Source organism: Onychomys torridus, chromosome 2, assembly GCF_903995425.1.
Source record: "Onychomys torridus chromosome 2, mOncTor1.1, whole genome shotgun sequence".
NCBI classification, from domain to species: Eukaryota; Metazoa; Chordata; class Mammalia; order Rodentia; family Cricetidae; genus Onychomys; species Onychomys torridus.
This window is the reverse complement of record NC_050444.1, coordinates 140,961,084-140,974,373: the sequence shown is the minus strand read 5'-3', so window position 1 is coordinate 140,974,373 and position 13,290 is coordinate 140,961,084.

Here is a 13,290-nt window from a genome sequence, read left to right as displayed (position 1 = left end):
GAGGGTCTGGTCTAGGCTGTGACTACCCAGAAACAGCACGGTGTTGTGGGAGGGAGGGACGGCTTAGGGATGATATCTACACAGGGCCAAGACCTTAGGGGAGAACATTAGATCGTGGTACCCTCAGATTCTCTCTGTGTGTGCAGATGCACATCCATGCATGTGTGTGGAGAGTAGAAAACAAATTCAGGAAATTCATGACCCCGAGGGTCATGCACATTGTTGCTGCTGTTGCTGTTGTTACATTCACTTATTTGGTGAAAGGGACACACATGTCACAAGTCATAGGACAACTTGTGGGAACTTGTTCTCTTTTTCTCCCATGTGGGTTCCAGATATAGAATTCAGGTCATCAGCCATGGCAGCAAGCATGGTACCCACCGGGACATCTTGCTGGCCCTCCTTGTTTAATCGAAAGACAGGTGTCTCCTTGGCCTGGAACACAGTGAGTGAGCTAGGCTAAGCCCCAGGGACCCACCTGTCTCTGTGCCCCCAGTGTTGGCATTACAGCCTGCACCACCACCACCCCACTTATGTAGATGTTGGGGATCAGACTCAGGTCCTATAGCACTTTGCCAAATGTTTTACCTCCCCAAGCCAGAGACTTCCTTTTGATGGAACAGATATTCCATTCTTCTGACAAGTGTGCATCCCTGTCCTGAGGAACCTGACGTTCTGGCTAGGAAGACAAAGAAAAAAAGCAGACAGAGGAAAGTCCTTGTGGACCACACGGCATCATGGTGGATCATATTGTCCGGCATTGGGGATGGGGGGCAGGGACGAAGACCCATCTTGAGTGAGAACTGTCCTCGAGGCTGAGAAGAAGCCAGAGACACAAAGGGGGGACAACTGTCTCCCCAGCAGATGGAGGAAGTTTGGGCAACCCAGAGAGCCCTGTGGGATTCCCACAACGGAGGTGTCACGGCACAGCAAGCCATTGTCTCTCCCTGGCTTGCAGCAGACACCAGAGACAGGCCATGCACACCAAGCTGCAGAAGCAACGCCTGACTCGTGGCAGACTCTGGATAAATGCGGTCTCCACGCCTCCCCCAGGTGGGTGTCGTGGCTTCAGTGGCAGGAGCTTCTTCAGTCACAAAGCCTGGATGACTCCTCGGGGTCTCCAAGCTCTAAGTCGACCCCTGCCACCACCCAACTACACCCTTTCTTCCTTTGTCTAGTATTCCTAATGGAAAGAAAAAATGTTTGGCAAATCAGTTGGCGTCTCCTCAGTTCTGGTGTCCTAGCAACCCAAGGCAGGGTGGGGGGTGACACAGGAGAGGAAGCACTGTGCTGCCTCTGCTTCAAGCCCAGCGCCAGCTTCACCCCTAGACTAGCAGCTCGGGTGGGTCCCCCAGCCCCTAGCCACCTTGTGGACACTCACAGGGCACGCACGGATGCCCGGACATGCTCAAATGCTCCACCGAGGCTACCTGTGCACACCCTGTCTTGAAATGTGACCTCAGCCTTTCTGGAAAGCCGAAGTCTCAGGAATAGATTTCTAATTTTCCAGCCACCTGCTCAGCTGAAAGATATTCTGGAGTTTATAATTACTTTTCAGGCACTTAACTAGAATCTGGTTTCTAAGGCAACCTAAGGCATCTCCTCCTGTGTTGATGGGTAAATTCCAACTTCCTGCCCAACCAGGTCCAAGGCACTGCTTCCCAGGTTCCCGGCTTTTGAAGAATCGTAGGACTGAACTGGCAGTTAAGGAAAGGCAGCAAATGAGAGTGTGTGAGTCTGTGTGAACCTGAGGGCAGGCTGTTTCACAGAGGACAGATGCAGTGGTGCCCATGTGTAATCCTGGCACTTGAGAGGCTGAGGCAGAAGAATGGAAGGTTTAGACTAGCTTGGGTTACATACTTCAGGGCCAGGAACAATTCAATGACACCCTTTCCTAAAAAAAAAAAAAAAAAAAAAAAAAAAAAGACAAACTTTTAAAAAAGAATGCGCGTGTGCGTGCGTGCGTGCGTGCGTGCGTGTGTGTGTGTGTGTGTGTGTGTGTGTGTGTGTATACATGCACACAACACACACTTTGGTGTCCACAAGGGTCACAAGCATTATGGGCTGTACCATATGGGTGCTGGGATCCAAATTATAGTCCTCTTAAAGTAAGTGCTCTTAGCTGCTGAACCCCCCCCCAAATATTTTAATTACTGTATCTTTTTATTAACATTTATTTGTTTGTTTATGTGTTTGTGTGTGTCATGTAGGTGTGGAAGGACCCATAGAGTCCAGAAGAGGGTATTAGATCCCCTGGAGCTGGAGTTACCAATGATTGTGGGCACCTGACATTCGTACTGAGCCCTGAACTCAAGTACCCTGGAAGAGCAGCAAGTACTCTGAACTACTGATCCATCTCTCCAGTCTTCAAAATAAAAAAAATAATAAAAATAAATAAAAATTTAATGAAAATGTAAAGACTGGGAAACCACATGTGGTGACGTAGTCCAGTAATCCCAGCACTCTTGAGGCTGATGCCAAAGGATGGGAGGGAAGGTGGAGGCCAGTTTAAGTCACATAGTTCAAGGCCTGGGGGACCTCAACCAGACTCCCAGAACAAAACCACAAAGGACTGAGAAGCCCAGTGTGGTGACGCCTGCCTGCAACCCCAGCATCAGCAGGTAGAGGCAGGACAATCACCATGGGCCAGAAGCCAGCATCGTCTACATAGCGAATTCCAGGCCAGCCAGGGCTATATAGTGACGTAAAGGGAGTGGGGGAGCTGGGGAGATGGCTCAAACAAAGAGTGGTTAAAAACATTTGTTACTCTTGCAAGAGGACCCAAGTTCAGTTCCCATCACTCACATGGCAGCTAACAATCATCTGTAACTCCAGTTCTAGGGAATCCAATGCCCTCTTCTGACCTCCAAGGTCACCAGGCACACATATGATGCACATATATACATGCAGGCAAAACACTCATACACATAAAATAAATATTTAAAATTAATCTTCTACTGGGTATGATGAGGCATGCTATTAATCCTAGTACTCTGGAGGCAGAGGCAGGCAGATCTCTGAGTTCAAGGCCAACCTGGTCTACAGAGTGAGTTCCAGAACAACCAGGCTACACAGAGAACCTCTGTCTCAAAAAAAGAAAGAAAGAAAGAAAGAAAGAAAGAAAGAAAGAAAGAAAGAAAGAAAGAAAGAAAGAAAGGAAGGAAGGAAGGAAGGAAGGAAGGAAGGAAGGAAGGAAAGAAGGAAGAAAAGACGGTAGTTCCCACCTCAGAGGATTGTTAGGGGCTTAAAAGAGTTAATTCATGTAAAGTGCCTGGCACTGGGCCCAGTTCATAATGAGTACTGGGATAGTCTATCAAGGAGTAACCTCAGAGCAGCTGGCCAGGGGCAGGCAGCGCTGGTTAGGGATACACAAGAGAGGAAGCCGCTTCAGGAAGCTGACCCACCGTGGCACAGGCTTCCCAGGAGAGGAAAATTTGTACAGATTGTATCTACTGTCTGTACATTTATCTCACCCTATTTAATGTATGTGTTCTGTCTATCTGGTGGTGTGTATATTTTAGGTATGTAAACACATAGACACCAGGAAGCATTTGTCAGGATCCAAAAGAGGATGGAGAGATTATTTGGAATGAAAAAAGCCTGGGGAATATCATTTACCAACACTCACCCAAATTACACACAAGGGTACACTGAGAGTTAAGAAGGGGACCACAATGAACCCAGAATTAACAAGAACGATGAACCAAAGCCTGAGACACCCACAAAGAACTGAAAAGGCTGGCTGGTACTCCAAGGCATCCCCAAGAGGCAAGAGCCCGGTGGGTGAGACGGTAGGGAAGGCTGTCTTGGATGGAAGAGGTGAGGAGGTCTGACCTCTGAGCAGAAGACCAAAGTCCCCTCTAGGCAAAATGAAGCTTGAAAACTGGATCTGTGGCTGACAAACCTATCGAGCATCAGACTCCCTGATGGCCCTGCCATGGATCCTCAAGCTAGCAAAGCTTTACAGACAACTGACTAATTTCTGGACTAGGTATCAGCAAAGCTATACTAGCCGGTACTAGCATACCCCAGAACAGGCCATCTGTTCCCAAGCCTCCCTGGTTGCTCTCACTGAATGTCCACCTGTTGGTCTATCCTCCCTCACATAATCCACCTCTGTTTCCATTGCTGGACCATCTTCTTTGGGTCCATCCATCTATCTCCCTCAGGATATTTAGAAGACGCTCTCTCCTGATCCACTGTGACAGGAACAGCATATGCCATGCACTCTCTCTCCCGACCACCACGGTGGGAACAACATCTGCCTCACACTCCAGATATGGCACACTGAGCTGCCCTCCATGCCTTCCCTGCCATGAGAGGCTGAACCCCTGAAACCCTGGGCAGAAACGCATCTCCCCGCCCTTAAGTCCTTCCTATCAGGCATGTGACCACAGTGACCCAAAAGCTGCTATCACAGTGTGCACTGGCTCCCTTTCTTCCCTTCCTTGTGCCTTCTTCTAGGCCTGTGAGCCTGTGATTCTCCTGGGCCACTGTCACAACAGGAGTTAATAGAAATGCATTGTGGTTTTTTTTTCCTTAAAAAAAAAAAATCTGTGTGTGTGTGTGTGTGTGTGTGTGTGTGTGTGTGTGAATTGTGCCCATGAGTACAGGTGTTCAAATGTCACAGTATGCACATAGAGCTCAAAAGACAACCTTGGGTGTCAGCTGTTGTCTTCCAATCTTGTTTGAGGCAATATCTCCTGTTCACCATGTGTGCTCCAGGCTGGCTGCCCCTGCCCCAGGATCCCAGCGATCCTCTGGTCTCTGCCTCCATCTTCCTGGAGGAACGCTGGCATTAAGATGCTGCTCCCTCATTTGGCTTTACACGGGTTCTGTGGGTCTGAACTAAGTCCTCACACTTGCATAGCACTTTGCCCACGGAGCCATCTCTCCAGCCCTACAAATACTCATCCTGAACCACCCCCAACTGTCAGACACTCCAGCCCCATCCAGCTCATATTTCAGCAATCCCCCTCTTAGTAATTTCCAACATAGCTCAGGTTAAGATCTCTTTCTGGATCTGTCTAGGGCAAGGAGAGAAAGGTGGGGTGTACCCTGGCTCTGACCTGGCATATCTGTGTCATTGTCTCTATGGGTGCATGTGTGTCTGCCACACTTGAGACTGCTGGACCCAAAGCAGGACCCTTGGGTGCATTTTGCCAGCGCCCTGTGCCTGACTATTGGGCCCCAGGAAAAGAGCAGACAAGACGAAAGCAGTCCAATTAGAAGCATACTGCCACCAGTTGACTGGAGCCTGGGAAGATGCTGTGAGTCACTGGGAAGTAAGCGCTGCTTCCCCAGCCAGGCCTGCCACGAGGCTGTGGTTGGAGCACTGGGAATCTCCCTCTACTGCACACACAATGGCCTGCACACTTGCACAGCATCCTGGGTGCTCATGAAACTCCCAAGGACTGATTCACTTGCTCTGAGCTGGAGCCAAATATTAGGGTCTGTTTTTAAATAGTATACACGTGATTCTAATGAGAGGCTCAAAGTTCAATAAATGTTGCACAGCCTTCTTAAACATGTGTGGCTGGAGGGAGCTATGAAAGGGCCCCAACATAAAAGTGTAACCTACTTATGGCATTATGACATTTTTTTTCTTGTAAGTCAAATCCAGGGTTCTTAAGCATGAATCTTGTAGATGACATCATGTCACAAAGTCAAAAGATTCAACACAGCTGCCAGCTTCACGGATGACTACTAGAAACCCCCTTTTGTAGACAGAGAACCTGAGGCTCACAGATGACCATTGGGGACCCCCTTTTGTAGGTGGATAACCCAAGGCTCACAGATGACCACTGTAGACCCCTTTTGTAGACGGGTAACCTGAGGCTCACAGATGATTGCTGGGTACCCCCTTTCATAGATGGAGAACTGAGGCTCACAGATGACCAGTGGGGACCCCCTTTTGTAGATGGATAACCTGAGGCTCACAGATGATCGCTGGGGACCCCCTTTTGTAGAGAGAACCTGAGGCTCAGAGAAGATAGGAATCGATTGAACTCATATAAGTAAAAATGGCAGAGCTGGGATTTGAACCCAGAATCACAAAGCTAGTTACAATAAACTAACTGGGCTCCCAAAGGTATTTTTGCTATTTTGCCACCAGCTAAATTTCTTCCTGTTACCCTCCTGACCATGCATCCCCACATCCTACTACCCCATGAAAACATTCCATTCCTCCAGAGTCCACCTGCAGAACTTGGGTTTGAACCCAGATCTGGGAGGCTGCAGGTCTGTTTTTATTCCACTCTGGGAGTGCATTTCTCAACCGACACTATCTACTCAGGCAACTTGCATACATGACAAGTGGCATTGGCTTTCTGAGTCTAGCTACTGCCCATGTGTGTGTGTGTGTGTGTGTGTGTGTGTGTGTGTGTGTGTGTGTGTGTGTGTGTGTTTGTCTTCCTATGTACATGTCCACGTATGTGCACCTGTGTGTGGATGCACATGTACACGTGTGATGCATGCACGTGGAAGCCAGGGGTCAATGTGGGGTGTCTTCCTCAGTCGCTCTCCACCTTCTTGTCATCATTATTGTTGTTTTAGATTTGTTTTTTATTTTATTTCTGTGAGTGTTTTGCCTGCATGGATGGCTATGCACCATGAACATGCAATGCCCACAGAGGCCAGAAGGGGGCATCAGATCCCCAGGAACGGGAGGTGCAGAAGGTTGTGAGCGTCGTCTGCCAGGGCAGCCAGCGCTGTAAGACATCTCTCCAGCACCTTCACCGTGGTGTTTGAGACGGTATCGCTCACTGAACCTGGAGCTCACCAATTGGCTACCCAGGCTGTCATCATCCAGCACCGTCCTTCCCCCCTTTCCCCAGCACTGAGATCACGGGCGCTCACTGCTGCCATTGGCTTTCTTACTACGTGCTGGGGAACTGCGCCCAGGTCCTCATGCGTGCGCACCTGATGGACAAGGCCACCTGCCCAGCCCACAGTGCCTGTGTTTTATAGTCAGGACCCGCACAGCAGCTCAGCCACCTAACAAGACTCTCTCCAACCCTTCCAGGGCCTTCCCCCAGCGTGGCCCAGGGTCCACCCAAGACTGAGAGACTCCAGGGTCAGGGGACCCTGCACTCTGAATTGCAGCTCTGAGTTGTCCTGGAGGAGAAGCCTACACCACAGGTAGCCTCCCCCTCCCCCAGGCTCAAAACGTCTTTGAAGCCTCATAGTTTCTCCTCACTGGTGAGACCAACTTCTCATTCTGTGCTGTGTTGTGTCAGGGGTTGTTTCAATATAAAAATAATGCCTATTGATTGCATTTTGACAAGGAACATGTATTACTTTTGTAATGTAAAATATTCAATTAATAAGTGAATATAGTGCTTCTAATTCCTTACCATCAAGTAAAATTGATGATCCAGAGAGATGCTAAGTTTGCATTGGGGCTTTATTAATTCCCAACACATAGGAAGTCCCCAGGGGCGTCCATAACTCATTCTGTCTCTCTTTCTCTCCGTCAACAAATATTCTTAAAGCATCTACTGTGCCCCAGGCATGAGGGAGAGAGCCTAAGAACACAGAGAAAAATACTCCCTGCCTTCCAGGGGCTTCCAGTCTGCTCTGTGGGGCCGGGTATTAACCCACACACACAAATGCACTAAAAACACAGTGACAAGTGAGATGAATGTGCTGAAGATAAAGCAAAGGGCACTTTGAGGAAGAATAATGGAGGTGTTAAGATTGTTTCCAAGGAAGTGGCATTTAAACCAAGCCATGAAGATGAGGAAAGGCTAGCCAGCTAAACAGTAAGCACCCGGAGATGCACTGGACCCAGTAACATAAGAAAGGGGGCAGGGGCAGGGGCACATGGCCAAGCCCTTCCTGAGGCTGGGCTGTGGATCCCCATGTGCAGAAGAAAGCTTGGAGGTAAGAAACAGGAAAGAACTCGCTCACTCCCCAGGCTCTGGGAGGCAGCCAGGTGCTCTGCTAGCCCGAGCCCAGCTTCAGTCTCTGGGCACAAGACCACCTGTGATCATGCAGCCACCTTCCAGCCTACAGCAGCTAGGGGAAGGGCTTGGAGTCGGGTGGGGTGAGGGCTGGAAGGCAGCAGGTGTGAGGCTGGTGATGTCCCCTCTGAGGGGGAACGCAGAGAGCTGTGGTCAGACCTAGTCTAAACCAATCCTCAAGGCCTGCCCTGTGTCTTACCCAATGTCTGCTGACAGAACCTTTGGGATCCTGGCCATGGGGGAACATCCTGTAGGTATATAGGGCTGGCTGTCCTTCCTAGCCCCGGTGTGGTGAGAGATTGTGCCTGGGGCTGAGAGCTATTGCGATGGGCTGCCAGCCCCTGCTCTGATTCCCATCTGCCACCTTTCCTGGCAAATTGAGGACCACCACTCCCTGCCTGCTACCACTCCATGAAGGGGATCTAGGCTTTGAGCCCAATTCCTTCTGGGACAGCCTTGTATCCTGGGCCTTCTGCCACCAGTAGTGGCTTTTTTTTCCCCAGTGTCTGGCATACCTGCCCGGGTGCTCTCGGGATGCCTCCTGTCCCTCAGGGAGGCCTTCCCGCCATCCAACTAGAAGAATTCATAAGTATAAACACAGCCTTGAACCCCAAATTTCTGACCTGAGTGCCACTCCCTGTCCCACAGGAGGGAGCCCTGGTAGCTGAACAGAACAAGCCAGGGACTGTAACTGCAGAAACTGTAGGAGGCCACTGACAGCCAAGCCTGGGCCTCTGCTGCCACCCAGAGGCTGATTCGGGCAAGGCACGCAGGTAAGCCTGTGGCCTCGCCCATCTCCCCAGGACTCGTGAATCCCCCAGCACCCTGGCAGGCAGGCAAGGGACAATCAGGAGAGATGCCAAAGGCACTGACATCCATGGGCAGTGACAGTGTCACGTCCCAGCCTCGTGGGTCCTGAGTCCACTGGCATTGGGCACCTAGCACAACTGGCCACTTACCGCTTCCTACATCTGACCACACCCGCCACCCCACTTAGCCCCACAAGCCAGAGTCCCTGCTCACAGTGTAACATCAGCCAGCCTTGGAGGGTCTCTCATGCTGGCCAATCAGCTTCCTCCTGTGACAGGACCTTCTTCTAAGTCCCCAGGTACAGGAACTAGTTGTGTATGACATTAGTCTCTTCAAATACTCCGTCCTCCGCCTGGGTGGCACTGGCTCCCGTGTGCTCTTGCTTTTGTTGATCATTTGTTCATTTACCATTCATTCATTCATTCATCCATCCACCAAGTGCTTTATCAAGAGGCTCATGGGTGTGAGCTCTGCACTAGGTTCCAGCTGTGAACACAGGCAGCCAAGGTCCTCTTGTGGAGCTGACCTTGTACATGGGACAGACAGACAAGGATCGAGAAAATTCCAGACAGCAGTAAACAGGGTGATGTCAGAGGGAATGGAGACGGTGGTAATGGGTGGGATTGGCTAGGCCCGGGAAAGCCTACGGAGTGTTGATAATGACGGTTTTAAAATATGCCCCCAGGTTCTGTGAAATATATATTGCCTTCCAAAAAATGAAATCTAACTAGCCTCCCTGTGTTTTGTGGCTGGCTTACATTCCGAAGCATGTGGCTGAAGTGCTGGTGTGCTGATTATGTGGCCTTCCAAGAAGGGACAAGACCAGCATGGTAAATGATTCCTTCCTGTTTCCTCTCCTCGTGAGACAGAATCTCTAGCCCAAGCTGACCTCAAATTCAATATGTATCTAAGGCTGACCTTGAATTCCTGATGTTGTCAAGTGCTGAGATTACATTCATGAACTACTGTACCCAGTCCATGCAGTTCTGGGGATCAAACCCCAGGGCTTTGAGCATGCTAGTCAAGCGCTCCACCAACTGCGCACTACGGGCTCACAGGCTCGCAACTTGCTCACAGGCCCTTCCCCACCCACCACTCACTCACTCAGAGGAAGCCTGCTGCCAAACCTGCAGACACCCAGGTAGCTGCAAACAGACCTGTGCTGCTTGTCCTGTGCCGTGTTACCCAGCCACATCGGAGGGCACCCTCCAGCATCCCCCATGTATTCAGAGGACCACAGACCGAGACAACACTCTTCAGTAGTCACGAGAGGGATCCCAAGCCAAACCTTCCAGGTCACACGACTCAGGACCCACCCAAGACATGCAGGGGACAGAGAGCATGGAGCCCACCTTATCTTCACAACTCATAAAAAGGTTCTCATTTATTTTGAAGTTAGAAGAAAGGAATCTGAGTCAGATTGATTAATAGATTTATATTCATCTTATATTTATAATATATTTGTATTTATATCAACACATCCCCAAAATGTAACTTTTTATACTCAATTAACAGGTGAAGTCAGAACTACCTAAGTCCCATGTGTCACGGTGTATCTTGTCGCCATCTCTGTTTCGGGGGCACTAGTAGCCTGTCTACAGAAGGCAGTCTGGGAGCAGAGGACACAGAGGTCACCCCTGCAGGAGAGGCTGAGCCCAGCACAAAGGATACAGGGCAAGCGGCAGAACCTAGCACAAGAAGGAGCGGGCATGGACAAAAAGGAGCCCTAAGGAGGTACCTAGAGTTCACACCTAGAGTGAACCGATCCCCATCCTTCTGGGGTTCAGGCCTAGGAGACTGGAATTTCTGCTCATCTCTCATAAGGCTCCTTAGGGGAACAAGCTTTAGAAGTTTGTCCTGGCTATCAGAGACGCTCCTGCCAAAATATACTGTGCAACCTTGAGGAAATTACCTAAGGTCTCTGATCCTGACTCCTCCTCCATGAAATGAGACTTCACATAAATGCAAGTCAGTGCTACGTGTGAAGAAGCATCAGAGCCTTGTGGGTGCCAGCCTCACTGCTGTGTGACTCCAAGCAGGTGACTTGGCCTCTCTGGCCTTCCGTTTCCTGGCTCTTGCTCTCCATCTCCATGTCAGGCCATGGCTTTCTAGCTCCTTCTGCCAGGCTGCCTCTACCTGGGCCTGAGTCCTCTCTGAGCCACTCACAGCCTCTGCCCTGCCCCCCCCCCAAACCCCCTGGAGCCCCATTAATTTTGAGAGGCTGTCTGTGTGGATGGCCTCCTGGCCCAGTCCCGGGCTCTAAGAGCTGTGTAATTATCCACTTGGAGCTGAGGGAAGGTGATAAGCAGGCCCAGAGGATCCTTCCTGCCCTCCCTGCCTCACTGCCTTCTGCTTCAGCCTCGCTTCCCCAGGGAAGCCAATCCTGGAAGGACCTCTGGATGAGGGGGATGGGGTCTTTGTTACTTTCTGGGAAGTCAGAGAAAGGGAATGCAGGGCTCCCCCTCCAACCTCCACTAAATACAGAGGCCACAGGTAGGCAAGGACATCCGCCCCTGTCTCCATCTGGGAGCTTCCAGCTGTACACCAGACCTGCTTGGTCAGCCCCTCTGGACAGCTCCAAGCATGTTCCCCTTCAAGCCTGGATGCACCACCAGCTTGCCACCCTTCTCCCTCCTGCCCCCAAAAACTCATTTCCTGAAGCATCCGGCATCCAGCTCATCCCCTTGACTCATACCCTTGACTAAACAGCCACCAAGCTCCCCAGGCATCCCTAATGACCACCTAGTGCTCAGTTCCTGAGCCCTGCAGGTTACCAGGCAGCGGGTCTCTCTGGGACAGCCCCCAACCCTGCAAACTAATTATCACAAAACTAATTATCACATTCCCGCCCTCACCCCAGGTCCCCTGCTTGTAGGTGACCACAAAACCCCCTTGCTAGTCATCAATACCAAATTTCCCCATTCCCCTCCTGCCCCACATACAGCCCAGCTGTCCAAGCTGGGGCAGCCTCTGCCTGTACGTGATGGGGCAATCACTTTACCTCCGAGGCTCAATCTTATCTATACAATAAAACTGAGCAAAGCCCTGATGTACAGGCAGGAAGAACGGCCAAACACACCTGGAGTCCAACTCAAATGAGCACATGACCAGGCAAGTAGCCGACATGACAGCCTTGCAGGGACTAGAAAATGAAGAGGAATGCCCCAGAAGGGGACATCTGCTGTCACCTCAAGCTATTGATGGCACATGTGATAGTGTCCCCACCTTGCCAGACCCTCCAGTGTTTCGGGAGAACCCCCTCCCCTGGAAACCTGTTTTCACCTGGAATCTCCAGTTTTAAATTAAACCGTTTCTTGCTCACTGTGACGCCCAAAGGGAATGTTTGCCTTGGAGACAGAGGTCTGCACTCTGATGTGTGTGAGGCGGGCGGTGGGCCAGGTGTATGCCATGCAACAGGCATTGAACATTCCTTCCCTCTCTGCCCTTTGTACTGATTCTCTCAAAGGAAGAGGGGGAAGCTCTCCCAAGCTATTCCCTGAAAATGTGAAAATCCATGTTAGCATTTATTTTCACAAGGCCATGGCTGGGCAGCAGCCCCCACACCCCCCATTGTAGGCTACTGAGCTCCTCAGCTGAGAGGCTGCTTTTCCACAGCCAACTGGGCAGTGCTTGGGTCTGGCACTCAGAGTGGCAAAGCCTTTGCTAGGATCTGAAGGTGTCCTCCAAAATTCAAGTGTCAGGAACTTAATCTGTAATGTCACAAGGCTGTGGAGAGGTGCTGGGGCCGTGAGGCTTCCGTCCTCATGATATACACCATCATGGAAGGAGCCCCCCCCCCTTTTTTGGCCCTCTGCCCACCCTATCCTATGTGAGCACATTGTGGTCTCCACTCCAGGAAAGGCAACATCCAAGGAGCTGCCTCAAAAGCAGAGACCAGACCCTCACCAAATGCAAGGCCTTATCCCTAGACTTCCCAGCCCCAAAACTGTAGAGAAATGAATTTCTAGTCTTTATCAACAACCGAGTCTGTGGCATTGTGTTCCAGCAGTACACCAGGACAGCCTGTTGCCTTTCACCATCTTGGTTTATCCATACAACATCCCTACAAAGTGTCATTATCACCACCAGCATGCACATGAGAGAAGTGGGGTACATGGGCTAAGTCTAACAACCAACACTAAATGAAGGCCTAGTATGCATCAACCATATTGTTCAATGGTAAACCCAAGGTGACACAGAGAATTTTGGGTTTCACACAGAGAAACAGTTGGGCATGAAGGACGATGTGGGGGCTTCTGTGCACACAGGAGAGGAAATAATATTGCTGGCTCCAGAGATCAGCTTAGGCCAGGGCACGGGGCACAAGCACACCTTCAGAGTATTCATCTGCTCAGCACCCTTAAAGTATGTGGGTCAGCATCTGGTCCAGCATAGCTGGACTGTGACCCAGCAGGCCACCCTCAGGTCTAGAAGCTTGTTTCCACTAGCTGAAGACAGACACTCTCCTTCCCTGGTTCCGAATCCCCACAGAGGGTGTCCTGGTACAGCTCTGTGA